The sequence below is a fragment of the Salmo salar genome, chromosome 17, assembly GCF_965601325.2.
Source record: "Salmo salar chromosome 17, fSalSal1, whole genome shotgun sequence".
In the NCBI taxonomy this organism is placed as follows: domain Eukaryota; kingdom Metazoa; phylum Chordata; class Actinopteri; order Salmoniformes; family Salmonidae; genus Salmo; species Salmo salar.
In genome coordinates this window covers 60731647-60747346 of record NC_138307.1, presented here as the reverse complement: position 1 = coordinate 60747346, position 15700 = coordinate 60731647, and the positions used below count along the sequence as shown (strand labels likewise).

At 45.2% G+C, this 15700-nt stretch overlaps 1 protein-coding gene across 4 annotated transcripts in view; it reads right to left on the bottom strand.

The window, feature by feature from the left end:
• LOC106576317 (synaptotagmin-1) overlaps positions 1 to 15700 on the bottom strand; it is a 214753-nt gene that overhangs the window by 114723 nt on the left and 84330 nt on the right. For all 4 annotated transcript variants that reach the window (XM_014153431.3, XM_014153427.3, XM_014153430.3 and 1 more), the window contains exon 3: positions 3827 to 3918. The gene's annotated coding sequence lies outside the window, so the exon portion shown is untranslated. The remainder of the gene's footprint in view (positions 1 to 3826; positions 3919 to 15700) is intronic.

Sequence of the window (15700 nt, the reverse complement as noted above, 5' to 3'; positions counted from 1 at the left end):
ACATTGAGACTGACACATACATTCAAATGTCTGACTGTCTCAGACCTCTGATTCTCTCCCTCTCTTATTTAAAAATCCTGAACATCAACTTTCTATAAGTGTCACGCCCTGACCTGAGAGAGCCTTTTTTATGTCTCTATTTAGGTTTGGTCTGGGTGTGATTTGGGTGGGCATTATATGTCCTTTTTTCTATGCTTTGTATTTCTTTGCTTTGGCCTGGTATGGCTCTCAATCAGGGACAGCTGTACATCGTTGTCGCTGATTGGGAGTCATACTTAGGCAGCCTGTTTTCCTTTGGGGTTTGTGGGTAGTTCATTTCTGTTTAGTGTTTGCACCTGACAGAACTGTTTGGCTGTCGGTTTCTTGTTTATTTGGTTAAAGTGTTCTATCTTTAATAAATTCATGATGAGCACTAACCACGCTGCGCCTTGGTCTACTCTTTCCAAAGACAGCCGTTACAATAAGGGCACAAGGCGAGACCCAAATGCATTCACAGGAGGCAGATGGTCGAGCTCCGATATTTATTATAACAAAGGGAGTAGGCAAAGGCAGGTCGGTGACAGGCTAGAGTTCATATACCAGGTCAGAGTCCAAACAGTACCAGGCAATAGGCAGTCTCGAGGTCAGGCCAGGCAGGGGTCAGAAACCAGATCCGAGTCCAAAACAGTACAAGGGGATAGGCAGGCTGGTAGTCAGAACAGGCAGAGGGTCGAAACCAGGAGGACTAGAAATAAACAGAGACTGGGAAAAATAGGAGCAAGGAAAAATGCTGGTTGACTTGGCAAACAAGACAAACTGGCACAGAGTGACAGGAAACACAGGGATAAATACACCGGGGATAATAAGCAACACCTGGAGGGGGTGGAGACAATCACAAGGACAGGTGAAACTGATCAGCGTGTGACACTCTCATGTTTCCAACTACTCTCTGCCCTTCCCGATAGTGTGTGGATTGACTCATTGCCGTGCTGTGGTTGGTGGAGTGAGCAGTGTGTGTGGTTGGAGTGGGGAGTCTGACAGTAGATGGGCCCAGCGTGATGGTGGTGAAGTGGCCCAGTGTGGGAATACTGTAGCTGGCCACATCACAGGGTTCCCCCCTGGTGTCTATACTTAGACCAGAAGGGGCTGTGACCTGCTGGGAGAGAGATGGGGAGATGGCCTGGACAGATAGAGGGAGAGAGAAGAATGGATGAGTGGAGGAAAAAGGGAGAGAAAGCAGGGAAGAAAAGCTAGAGGAAGAGAGAGTTAGATGGAGAAGAGTGAGCAAAAGAATGAGAGAGAGAGAGAGAGAGAGAGAGAGAGAGAGAGAGAGAGAGAGAAAAAAATGGAGTGCAGAAGTGGGGAGACCTGAACAGTAGCAGCTCTTACGTAGAGATTGAGGGTTTGTCACTGAGCACTCCCTCTCGTGCACACACACACACACACACACACACACACACACACACACACACACACACACACACACACACACACACACACACACACACACACACACACACACACACACACACACACATGCACGCACAGAAAAACATACCCACCCTACCAGAAAAAAATGTATTGACCCACACACTCTACATGACATTGAGATTAGAGACTTGTAAACAGTCACAATAGCCAATTTAAATAAAGGTCATTCTAATAATTAACACTGATTAAATTAATTTCTCCTCTTCTCAATTAATATCACTCACACATTAACATGAATCCACGCATGAGCAGCCACGCACAGTGACAACATACATGAACCTGCTCAACTGTAGTAAATGGAGCCAAAGGTCACCCATGTTGAGGCAATTCCCAATGACCAATGTTACTTCATGCTTATGAGATTCCATTCTCCATGTTCTGGAGTTGACAGCCTTGACAATAAGCTGCTTTTACCTCCACGACCATATACCAGCTCTACCATAAGCTTAGGCAGCCCTAATAATTACAACAAGCGATCTTAATCTCCGCCGTGGGAAGGAGAGCAGAGGAGAGGGGGGACTCATTCAGTGAAGAAAACCCCCTCCAATCATGTCACGTGGCTGAAGGCAAGACACCCACCCCCGTCCAACTACCTCTTCTTCCATATGGAAGTCACCTTGTAGATGTCCTTGACTAGAACCCCATTGCCATGCCAGGGTTAAGTAACTTCTTAATTTAGCCTCGTCGTTGAGATAGCGAGCCAGAGGAAAAGCGTGAGCTTCATGCTCTGTTTGTCGGCCCCGTCGCAGCAGAGCTACTGAGACTAAGTGAGTTAGAGTGGAGAGAGAGAGCTGGGAACCCGGCCGGGACTCCTTTACTTTACCCTCGTCTGCCCTAATCGCCGTCATTGAATTGCATTGTTTTAGCCAGGCAGATTGGGGCCCTGCTCAGAGGTTCATGAGGGGTTGGGAGGATGGCAGACAGACTCTCTGGTTCATCTGAGGTGCCCACCTCTATCTTTTTCCCTCTCTCCCTCTTTCTCTTTCTCTCTATATCTCCATGGGCCGCGCTCTGCCACTTTGGATGTGTCATGGGTAATAAGGATGAAAAATTGGGACCGCTCCCCTCGGTCCCCAGTCGGTGCGGTGGCTTCGGAGTCTGCCCTTATACGCCCAGAGGAGGCCACGCTCAGCACCGCTCACAAACAAAATGGAATTTAACAAGGCCTGAATCAGCCACAACGCCTCGCCAGCTGGATGTACATGTTGTTATAGTAGAGTGGTATTGTGTAGTGTAGTGCGAGGGAGGAAATACGGTTTGTGAACAGACACCAGGACAGAGTTCCCTATTGGTTAAACTTACACTAGGGTAAGACTCCATATGATCTGCCTGGCTTATATTAACACTGGTTCAATCAGAATTCATTAATTCCTTCCCAAGCCATATTGGAAACCTTGTGTGTGATGATAAAACTCCCTTAATCCTTCATCTTAATTGTTTTTTTTTCACTCTTCATTTGTTTTCCTGCTATTTATTCAAACACGACGTTGATCAACAGTGTGTGGTGTCGTCATATTTGTGTTTGCCATTTATGATGACCTTGGTTGCCATGTTGTGCCCTTGGCCACACAAGCTCAGTCTCCCCTAGCTTGAGAGAGAGGAATATCACGTATGTTGTTGGATCTGAAAATGTGGCTCTGGTTGTTATTGTTTGCCACAGCATGACATTCAAATGTGTGCAGTAGTGTGCAGGAATGAATATAAACAACATGAGATCAACAGAATCCCTGAACCCCTCACCAGCCCCCTACTTAACATTCAAGATAAGGACTCCAGTAGTTGCCATTGAATTCCCACACAATAACATGATTCATCTTCCTAGTTGGAGCTCTTTACATTATAGCCTAATGTATATAGTATGTTAGTGCCTTTCCTGCTCTAATAGGCCAAATCCATACTTCATTAGTCCAAGTCTTTAGTCCATGAATGAGCTACGATGGCCAGAGACCGTAGTATCACATATCTTACTCTACAGTACTAATGAGGTTTCGGTGCTGCGTACCACTGTTTGATGTGTATTTTCTATTAGAAGAGTGCAATGGGGGCCTCTATGAGTTGTTTCATGCATGTATACACAAAATGTGCGGAATAATACATATTAATTAGCGTTAGTCTTTGTACATTGTGAAACAAATCTCTGTGGAATTCTTCTTCTTTTTGGGATTGCCCCCTGTGGTCATTGGCATTTAAGGATAAGGAACCAGGGGACTGAGGTTATTTGCCCATAGGGGTTGGAGATCCTTGGGGTCTGAGACAGTGAATAGCCAGAGTGGCTCTGTGGACCTGTGGCATTTCCACTGAGACAGGATGTCTGTTTTGTTTGCCTGTCTTTGAGGACGAGGGAACAGAGACTAACCTTTATCTCAACGGTGCCTGCTGCTAGGGGGTCTTCCAATGCTGCTTCTTCTTCTTTACACAGGAGTTGCACACAGTCGAGATAGTTCACAGCTGAGGAAGAGACAGACGGAGCATGTTAATGTGGAACAACAAAAAGCATGCAAAGTTCATAGAACTGAATTGAGACTAGTTACTGCAGGTCGGTTCCTGTTTTCAAGAGACATTTTAAACTAGCCCAGACAGATACTATTGTGTTCTTGAGAGCAGCCATTTTCTTTTAAGAGTACTTTACAAGCCAGGCACAAACAAGACCAATAGCATTTGCATTTCAATTCTTCTAGCCAATCAATGTGCACGGCGATGGGCTCAAATGACAGTATCCAGAATCAAGGCACGGTGAAGTGAACCCATGTCATTTCCCCCTGTTGATTTTCCCATCAGCTCAGTTCTGTTTGTTTGTTTGTTTGTTTGCCTCTCTCTGTGTGTGTGTGTGTGTGTGTGTGTGTGTGTGTGTGTGTGTGTGTGTGTGTGTGTGTGTGTGTGTGTGTGTGTGTGTGTGTGTGTGTGTGTGTGTGTGTGTGTGTGTGTGTGTGTGTGTGTGTGTGGCGTGTGTGTGTGTGTGTGTGTGTCAGTGAAGGAGGTGGCAGGGATCCATTATCGATGTAGCGTTTTCACAGCCGATTGGTCGTGTTCATTAGGAAGCCGGTGGAACCAAGTCATGTGCTGGAGACCAGGGATGGGGACCAGCTGGGGACCTCCTCCCCACAGATGCTGCCTGCCACTGCGGTGTGAAAGGCACTCCAGCGTGGAGGAGGTGGATGATGTGGAGGAGTGCTCTAGTTAGGGTCACAGCAGGGGATTTTCAATACTACTTCAATGTCTCATTTCATTGTAAATAATGTTTGAAACGAAACAAAGGTTGACTGTATTTTGGTTTTAAAATGTATTCTAAAATCCAAAACCAATATCCAATAAACACCTGTATGGAGATTCACAGAGTCACAGAATATATTACTTCAAAATGGATGAATAAAAAATGCTAAGAAGATCTGTCCTTGCAGCATATGTCCCAAGGTTCTACTGTGATGGAGCGCTATCAGCACCATCTTGACGGCGTCGGGAGGTGGAGATGGAGTTTGTGATTCCCTATTCATTCCCCCATTACTGTTAAGGAGCTATTTGCCGGGCCTTTGATGTACAGATTAAAAGCTATTACCTCCGGCTGGCACTGGCAGGTACACAAAGGCACAAACATTCAGAGGCAATTTGTGTCTCGTTTCAGGAAACTAGGCGTATGCCGCGTGTCACTACTTCACAGGAGAGCCATTAGAATACATTTTAAAAGCCATTTGAACTTAACTTTTTTGAATCAAAATGTGTTTTTTTGCCATAAATGCCTTCTGGAACATATGAACTTTCATGTGCTTTAATAAAAAACTTGTATGCCATCTGTAAACACCAATAAAACTGTTAAATTATGAGCATAGTTGGTTTAGGCACGGAAAAAGACAGGAACCCTCTGGCCGTGATTGGCTGAGATAATGGATAGGATGGTAATCCCGAGAGATGAGTTCGGATTGGTCTGCCATGTAGCACGCTTCTGTCTATAACATGAGCTGCTCAGTATGTGTAGGTAATCCTTTCTAAAACAGATTTTCTTTCAGAGATATCACGTAGTAAAACTGCATAAGTGTTGCTCTCCACTTTCTGGAGGACCAGGTTTTGAAATCAGTGGAATGTCCGGTGCAATTAGTTTGAGATAGAGAAAATTCTGGAGTTTGATTGCAAATAAATATCTTCAAACTAAGGGCAACAATGGCATCCGTGACAGAGAAGCATCCATGTAAGATAGTCTAGCTAGTAAAATGTTCAGATATTACACGTTTCAAATTTTGTCAGAAAGTCCTTTTCATTTCAAGTTAAAGCGTACCGTTAGCTATATATAAACAACATGCCATCAAGAGATCCCCTGAAACCCTCATCCCCTACTTAACATTCAAGAGAAAGACAAGTTGCCATTGAATTCCCACACGATAACATTATTCATTTCCCTACTTGGAGCTCAATGGAGCTCTTCACATTATAACCTTGTGTACTACCATAGATGTAGCCAGTGCGGTGAAATACATTTTTCAACCGTAAGCTCCTGCTATAGAATGAATCACGTGCTCTTGTTAACATACCCATGAAATCCATTTGCCTAACAATAGGTGCCACTTTGTCAACAACAGTTGATATTAACCCCAGCACAGCCATCCTCAGCCAGTGTGACACACGGCAGGCACGCAAACAACTTGGATGGTACAATGATATGGTGATGCTTGGTATAATACATGTAAATTAATGACATTTCCACCACATTACTAACACAAACAGGCACACACACACACACACACACACACACACACACACACACACACACACACACACACACACACACACACACACACACACACACACACACACCTCCTCACAAGTCATTCATCTCTTTAGTATGCGAGAGTGTGTACTTTTTCAATGCTATTTTTATTGTCACATACACCAGATAGGTGCAGTGTGTGTGTGTATGTGTGTGTGTGTGTGTGTGTGTGTGTGTGTGTGTGTGTGTGTGTGTGTGTGTGTGTGTGTGTGTGTGTGTGTGTGTGTGTGTGTGTGTGTGTCTGTGTCTGTGTGTGTGTGTGTGTGTGTGTGTGTGTGTGTGTGTGTGTGTGTGTGTGTGTGTGTGTGTGTGTGTGTGTGTGTGTGCTACAGTAAGTAACTAGTGGGATTGCTTTGAACCTTACCACACACATTAGATTTAGCACTGCCAACGTTTCCAGCTGTTCTCCTGTGTATATTACTCAATGTACACACAGAGCACAGCAGCATTGTGACAAGTAATCACAGAACAATGGTTTCGAGCAAATCAATGGGCTCGCTACCACTTCCACCGCTCAGCTGGATGCGTGTGAAAACAACCGCCATCGTAGGAACACAATGACATTGTCGTTATGATATCCAAACCGCCGCTTTCGGCGAAATGAGAGTTTGCTTTCGTGACTCCTACAATTTGTCAGCCATCTGCAACAGACAACCACCCCTTTGTGGTGCTTTCACATAAGTCTTCATTTTCCCGGCGTGGCGCCTGCTTTTCACCCGCCTCCCCTCATCTTTCTTTTCACCGTGTCATTCCTCCATCCTGCATTTCCACTTAGGGTATCCACCACTCTCCATCTCCCTCCACCTCTCTGCTTGCCTGAACACATGTGAGTCTGTCTCCATCTTCCTCACATCAGATGCCTCCTCTAGAACTCATCTGTATTCTGACCAGGTAGACCTTTATCGCTTATTCGCTCTTAACGCTGGTCGTTTTGAATGCGTCTCGAGCAGCAACTGGTTGAATGATGCGATCCATCTCGTTGTGATGAATATAAGGCCCCATGCAGACTTTCCTGAGAGCTATGGTCTGCAATCACGACCAAGCCCAACCCTCAGCTCAGAACGATGCCAAAGGGAGAGATTACATTTCCATCTCTTAGTATTCCGACGGGAGACAAAACATACAAGTTTTGTGTTCTGGTATATTTCCCTGGCTTGGGTTACAACATGAAGGAGACACGTGGTGGAAACCATCTTTTGATGTGTGTACTGGTTAAGGACCAGAGCTGGGGGGGATAGGTAACATTTTGACAGGAGATATATTACCCCAGTAATCTACAGAGAGGTGTGAGCGGTAAAAACAAACATGACCTTGAGGACTTGGCCGTGCCAATCACCAGAGCCTTGCTCCCCTTGACAGGCACTGAGGCAGAAACCCAATGCCCCAGATATGTCAGCTGGTATAATCCCCTGACCATGGCTCATACCATCCCATCGTTTCTGAAGGAGGATCCAATGTGGAATATGATGGCAAAGCATCTCATAAGAAGTCATATCCATTGGTCATTACAAGGAGATGCTTGTGAAAATGTTATTATCAGATGGAGAAAACAATCAGGGAAGAACCAACATATTTTCGCTCAGTTTTAATTGTTTGGATTTTGACAATAGCCAAGCGATTGTGTTTTACAAATATGAATCTAGCATTTAGTATGTATTTTCATCATGCGTTGGGACACCATACAATGCCTCAACAAAACAGGCATATAAACAGGCATACAAACACATCTCCTCCTTGCCCTTAAAAAAGGATAGGCTACTGGTGTTCTCTGCCTCAGATTCTACCTAAACCTGGACTGTAAGAAACAGCCTTCCTGGCAGCTGGAGAAGTCTCATCACAACAATCCTGTCTGAGCACATTCTGTCAAACCAGGCAGTTCTATGGAAAGCAACAGCGTCCAATCACTAGAACACTGGGGGAAATGGATTTCTACAGAGTGATACGTGTAGAGGGCTCTGTACTGTACTGTAGATCGGAGAAGGAACTTAAGTATTTACTGTATAATTATGTGGTGTGGCCTTGGCACCTCCAGGCCCATCCTCCAACCCCCTCTGTGGTCACTCTACGGTGGCGGGGAGCGCCGTGGAGATGATTAGCAACTGTTACCCAGCATGCCTCTAGGCTATGCAGAAGGCTGTACGGTTGGAGCTCGACCAGGCTCATCACCTGCCCCCAGCAAGTCCACTCTACCACACTAACACTGATGAGTGAGGCACCTTCCCTGGTCGACACTTTAAGGCCGACTCTATTGTGATGCGCCAATGGAGTCTATGGCTGAATTCATGTTGTGGACCTCTGACTTTCCACAGCTAATGCTATAAGGCCGTTGTTAAGTTGTCTGTTTTGGCAGGCTTTGTGTGCAACACCACAAGCATATTACCCTAGTTCTGTTACTTGACAGAGAGGTAGGTATATAGGACACATACAGTTGAAGTCAGAAGTTTGCATACACTTAGGTTGGAATCATTAAAACTCGTTTTTCAACCACTCCACAAATTTCTTGTTAACAAACTATAGTTTTGGCAAGTCAGTTAGGACATCTACTTTGTGCATGACAAAAGTAATTTTTCCAACAATTGTTTACAGACAGATTATTTCACTTATAATTCACTGTATCAAAATTCCAGTGGGTCAGAAGTTAACATACACTAAGTTGACAGTACTTTTAAACAGCTTGTAAAAATCCAGAAAATTATGTAATGGCTTTCTAAGCTTCTGATAGGCTAATTGACATCATTTGAGTCAGTTGGCGGTGTACCTGTGGATGTATTTCAAGGCCTACCTTCAAACTCAGTGCCTCTTTGCTTGACATAATGGGAAAATCAAAAGAAATCAGCCAAGACCTCAGAAAAAGATTGTAGACCTCCACAAGTCTGGTTCATCCTTGGGAGCAATTTCCAAACACCTGAAGGTACCACGTTAATCTGTATAAACAATAGTATGCAAGTATAAACACCATAGGACCACGTAGCCATCATACTGCTCAGGAAGGAGATACGTTCTGTCTCCTAGTGATGAACGTCCGTTGGTGCGAAAAGCGTAAATCAATCCCAGAACAACAGCAAAGGATCTTGTGAAGATGTGGGAGGAAAAGCCAGACTATGGTTTGCAACTGCACATGGGGACAATGATCGTACTTTTTGGAGAAATGTCCTGTGGTCTGATGATACAAAAATATAAATGTTTGGCCATAATGACCATCGTTGTGTTTGGAGGAAAAAGGGGGAGGCTTGCAAGCCAAAGAACACCATCCCGACTGAGAAGCACGGGGGTGGCAGCATCATGTTGCGGGGTGCTTTGCTGCAGGAGGGACTGGTGCACTTCACAAAATAGATAGCATCACGAGGGAGGACAATTATGTGGATATATTGAAGACACATCTCAAGACATCAGTCAGGAAGTTAAAGCTTGGTCGCAAATGTGTCTTCCAAATGGACAATAACCCCAAGCATACTTCCCAAAGTTGTGGCAAAATGGCTTAAGGACAACAAAGTGGCCATCACAAAGCACTGACCTCAACCCTGTAGAAAATTTGTGGGCAGAACTGAAAAAGTGTGTGCGAGCAAGGAGGCCTACAAACCTGACTCAGTTACACCAGCTCTGTCAGGAGGAATGGGCCAAAATTCACCCAACTTATTGTGGGAAGCTTGTGGAAGACTACCACGAAACGTTTGACCCAAGTTAAACAATTTAAAGGCAATGCTACCAAATACTAATTGAGTGTATGTAAACTTCTGACCCACTGGGAATGTGATGAAAAAAATAACATCTGAAATAAATCATTCTCTCTACTATTATTCTGACGTTTCATATTCTTAAAATAAAATGGTGATCCTAACTGACCTAAGACAGGGAATTTTAACTTGGATTAAATGTCAGGAATTGTGAAAAACTGAGTTTAAATGTATTTGGCTAAGGTGTATGTAAACTTCCGACTTCAACTGTGTGTAGCCAGCTTGGACAAAGATAAGAACAATCTGACCCACTCATACTTTACATTTGAATAAAAAATTGTGTCATTTAGCAGACGCTCTTATCCCGAGCGACTTACAGTTAGTGCATTCATCTAATACTTTCTGCTGAAGCTCTGAACATGCCATACGTTGAAGAACGAAGGCGGAACAACACTTTCTCCAGCATACTGATTTCCATCTGGTTTTTCTCATTTCAACCCTACACTCGCTCATAAAGACTGAGCACGTTGTCACTCCTCCATACTTTTCCTTAACTATTTCAGGAGAGGGAGACTGCCTGTCTGTCTGCCTTGCACTGGCTGTTTGTAAGGGCTGTCAGCCACAAGCAATGTTCGGTGCTCATAATGCTCTTCCGTTCCCCTCTTGTACTCTGTCTGGTTGTAGAAATGTCCGGATGGAAATAAGAGTGCTCTTTAAGGAGATGCAGCGACGATGGAGGAACAGGTGACAAATGAAAGCCAGCGAGAAGGCTTTTGTTATTGTTTCGAGTCTTGTCTCTCCGAATAGTATTTTTTTCATAATTTCTTGGACAACTCTCTCAGTTCTCCCAGACTGATTCTTATTCCCACCAACCTCCCTCCGCATGCCCACAAAGCTTGAATCATAAGTCTTGAGTGGAGACATGCCACCCCGTGTTAACAGGCTATTTCTGTGGATTAGCTATCCCGTTTGCAATGCGCTCCTTCTGCTGGCTGATGGCGGCTCGTGGTGAGAGTCATTACAGTATAAACCCAGGTGATCACTTTAAATCGTAAACTTCCTGAACTCTGGCAGACATTTTTCTACACTTAAAAAAAGAAACTGTTTAGATTGTTTGGCTCATGTCCTGCGGATTCATGTGCAAATCAAAATGTATTTTTCTCCCATGTTCCATGTCAAAGCACATGGAAACTATTTGAAAAGCTGCCATCAATGGTGAATTCTCAATATCTGGATATTGAAGAACTTGTATTCCTTTGTCCTTTACAATATTGCCATCAGCACTTTACAATGTGGTCAGTTGTACTGAATAGTACTATAGATTGTAAATATTGATTGTAATTATTTTCGCGGTCCTTGATCTGCAGCAACACCACATACCGAAGCTTTTTATGTACACACAAACACAAACACAGCTCCAACGCTGTTCAGCCTGGTCTCCTTTAAAGTGCAAGAAGGTAGCTAGCGATCACAACGTCCCTTATCCCTGTGACAGTGAGTGTGGCTGTGCTCTGTCCTCTATAGACACTGCCCTCTGAGCAAACAAGATTACTGTGATGAAGACGAGCTGCCATGTTTAATCCCTGTCTCAAGGTACTTTGGGGGTGACTCACTCTCTCTGACAACAAAAAAACTTTGGAGAGAGAGCGTTTAGTGGGGATGCAGCCCTCACATACCCGCTGCAATGGCAACAACGCCCTGATCAAAGGATCCCCTGTAAGTGCAGTCATTTTCCCAAATACAAAGGCCTTTGGCTTTTCAAATTGGTCTGTGAAAATGGTTGATTGTAAGTGTTCTAATAACATGAGGGTAGGCTTTGTGAGAGGTTAGTCATTTTCCATTGAGGACACTGAAATACATCTCCACATCTGAATTAACAAAGCAAACAAAGACAAAAAAACAGTTTGAATTACACTGGCTGGTGAAAGTTTCTCTTCTCTGCCTCCCCTCCAGCTTCCTTCAGTAGGTTCATACAGTAACTGGCTGTCACAGAGAGCTCCATCTCTAACCTGCCTGTGGACCATAGTAAGCAGAGAGCAAGGGGAGGGGAGGTGGGGATGGATGGATGGGGTCCACCAGCTGGCAGTGGAGGGGAAATTGTTCCTGGGCAGCAGGACTCTGGCTGTTATTTCCTTATTCATCCTCCAGTGGTCCAAGCCAGGGCTCGATGGGAACACAGTCATTTAACAATACAGCCCTCCTGTTTCCCATGGTCTGGCAGTCACCTGCTCATACACCGTGGGATGGCTCGGTCCGGCGCACATTTTGTCATTGCAGGTCTCTAGGTCCAGCTTAATCAGCCCTGTCCAGAGACAGGGCCTGTTAGGCCACCGATGACCATGATGGAGGTTGACAGGTGTCGTGTCTGATATGCGAGTGCCATAGGAGTGGAAAGAGAGTGAGAGTGAGAGAGAGAGAGAGAGAGAGAGAGAGAGAGAGAGAGAGAGAGAGAGAGAGAGAGAGAGAGAGAGAGAGAGAGAGAGAGAGAGAGAGAGAGAGCAGTACGCCTGGCTGACAGAGGACCATTTGAGCGTGGGCTCCTCCATCTTTTCCAAGGATGGCTGATTCCTATTTCTTCCTCTCCCCACACTACTGTGACCAATGCTCTCTGGGTTATCCAAGGTAAAGTGATTGTTATTCTCTCACAGGCCAGAGGCTTTCTTATAGTATCCAGGCTGCCCCCTGGGGCAGGAGAGCATGGTGGCGCTCTAGGAGAGATGGATGTCACTGAGAGAGAGGGGAAGACAAAAGCAGGCAGAAAGAAGGTGGGGGAGAAAATTCCCTCAGCCGTAATTGCTTTGCACAAAACTTCCTCGGCCTGCACAGACATTTGTTGTGAAACACAACTTTGAAATGCCCGGGCTTGAAGTCTGAGACAGAGATGACCAACTCTCTCTCTCTCATAATCATGTCCCTTTTATGTAAACTATGTAAATGATGTGCTATTATGAGTAAGGCTCCTTTAACAATTATTTTCCCCCAAGTTATCTTTACTGGTCATTATCCATGGGTGGAGAGAAAACGGCTCGGCTCGGTAGTCCAATTTCACAGTAAATTCTGTACACTAGTGACACTAGTGAAAGAAATCTGAGCAGGCATTAACCGTAATGGAATTCAACGATAACACCTAATGCATAATGTGTCAAACGCTTTCCACATTCAATTTGTTGGAGATCACATTGGACTACCGGTGGAAAATCATTGAGGCCTCAGAACAAATTCATGGACCGCCGTATCTGGGCAAAGAGTCCACGTGTGTTCGGGGGGTAAGTTAACTTGTATTGGTCTGCATTGATCTTTCCGGAGGAGAATGGGTTGTTTTATAGTTCAAGACAGACACTCTCTGACCCAATCGGGTTTTGGAAGGATGGGTCTTTGATTGGGCTGATTCCTCTGGTGACGTGTTCATTCGAAGGCAGGAACATAGACACACAGGTGTGGTCAGGAATACAATGTTTTGACTTCTCAAGGTTTTGTGCTCTCCAGAGTAACGTATGTTCACCATGGAGCTGTAATCTCTAAAGCTTTTTACAACAAACCTTCCGCATGTGACTAAGTAACCACAGTACGCACAGGGTATGTGTGTGTGTGCGTGCGTGTGTCTCTTTGTGTGTTTGTCTGTGTGTGTGTGTGTGTGTGTGTGTGTGTGTGTGTGTGTGTGTGTGTGTGTGTGTGTGTGTGTGTGTGTGTGTGTGTGTGTGTGTGTGTGTGTGTGTGTGTGTGTGTGTGTGTGCGCGCGTGTGTGTGTGTGCACCTGGGTTCGCATGTGTGTATGTTTTTCTGCTCTCTCAGCCAAACTAAACCGATGGGAAATCATCTAGAAGGATGCAATTTACTCTTTCCTGAGTGTTGGCTGTGGGGAGCAGAGCAGCAGGTCCATAATGAACAGCTGAGACGGACGGTGAGGAGAGTCTGCTGCTGCTGCGTGCCGGCCCTCCCCCACTCATTAAACCTCCTGGGAGTGTGCACCGTGAACTGCATGTGAGTGGTCCACAGGGCAGTGGCAGAACAGCTGCCTGTGTGCATCACGGGAACAAACCTGAACCTGTGTGTACATACTGTGTGTAGGCTGTGTGTGTGTATTTGCATATGTGTGAAGGACAGGCAATTAAAATGGGGACAGCAGGGGTCTCCATGGCAGCAGTTGGGGAGGAGCCAATGGCACCTGGGGAATGCAGAGTGTGTATGGTAGTTTAGTATCTGGCCCCTGATTAGAGAAGAGAGACCGTTGTGATGGTTAAATCATACACCAGGATGACAGATGAATCGCATAAAGATCTGTCATTCATGGATGATTTGCATATCTGGATGACTACCTGAGTGAACCTTTTCCCTGTAATAGAAGAGATATCTTCTCATGAGTCTTGTTTTTTACGCTATTTGACCTACATTTGTTTTGAGATGAACACCATTCAATACAGTACCAACACAAGCCTGAGTTATTGATGACATCTACAGCTTGAACCATAACCAATTATGCAAGCTCTTACATGTCGGAGTAACAGGGTGATGCAACCTGGCTTCATCAACACTGTATTAATAGCAGATGCATAGCATGCTGAGATGGTGGCCACATGAGAATACACACAGAGCCAGTCTTTTGTTACAGCTCCATCTTCTCTCTCTGTTGATTATCTAGAGCCATTTACTTCCATTTCAGTCTACAGGTCTCCATTTTGACTATAATAGCAGCTGTGATTATGTTACATGGCAAGAGTATTGGGATAGTTATCAAAGCGCACTTTCCTGGCACTGTCTTTCATCAGAGGCCAATTCACAATGTACCAAGGGCACAAAATGGATGCCGGCGCATTACTGTGACTTTACAAAGACCCTCAGATCTCTCTCTCTCTCTCTCTCTCTCTCTCTCTCTCTCTCTCTCTCTCTCTCTCTCTCTCTCTCTCTCTCTCTCATCCACAGTGCCTTTTACCCCTGGCTGATCAAAGCTGGCCTTGTCCCTGTATAAGCCTCTGCTTTGGGGGCCTGAGGGGGTCAATGAATTTACCCTGGCCTCTTTGTGCACCAGGCCTAGACGTTGATATGCTCCCTCAGTCCTCCTGTTATTACCCAGAGTGGGTCCCCCAACAGATGCCTGCGCTCTCTTTTCATCTTTAAATGCAGATTAAAAGCGGTGTGGGGGGTGGGTGGTGGGGGGGAGCCTACTGCCAGGATCAGTATGAAAATGACCACTATGTTCTGTGGAGTTAAAGGAGAGACAGAGGGTACTCACGGCCAAATAGTACATGGTTAGTCAGCTGGGGTAAACAAAATGGAGATTGAGATCAGGGTTCGGAGTGGGCCCATCTGAGAGAGAAACGGGGACACAGTGGTGTCAAGCTGTCACCCACTTCCAGCACCACTCCGGCAGGACACAAGGGGGTTTTTGTGGTTATCTTTGCTGTTACTCTGTGAGAAGCCCTTTACAGGTTTTTAAGAGCCTGACTAAGCTTCCAAGCCCCTGTGACAGAATACTTGGTGGCCCACCCTCGCCTTTGTAAACAGTGCTGAATCTTTGGTTTTGTATAACTCATAAAACTCACTCTAAACTTTGTTACTGTCATTTGACACAATACATTGTGTATATTTATCTAAGATGGCTGCGAAACCATGTATAATGAAACCTCACTCTAAATGGTTTCAACCCATTCCAATTCCGCAGGCTGCCCACTGTCATCAGCCTTGTTCATTGTGTCAGACTGTCAGCCATTACAGTTGGGCTGACTCGGATCTCCTCTCCTCTACATTCTGTGGTGCTCTGTGTGTGTAGTGTCCCTCTGCCCCGCGTCTCTGAGGAGAGAGG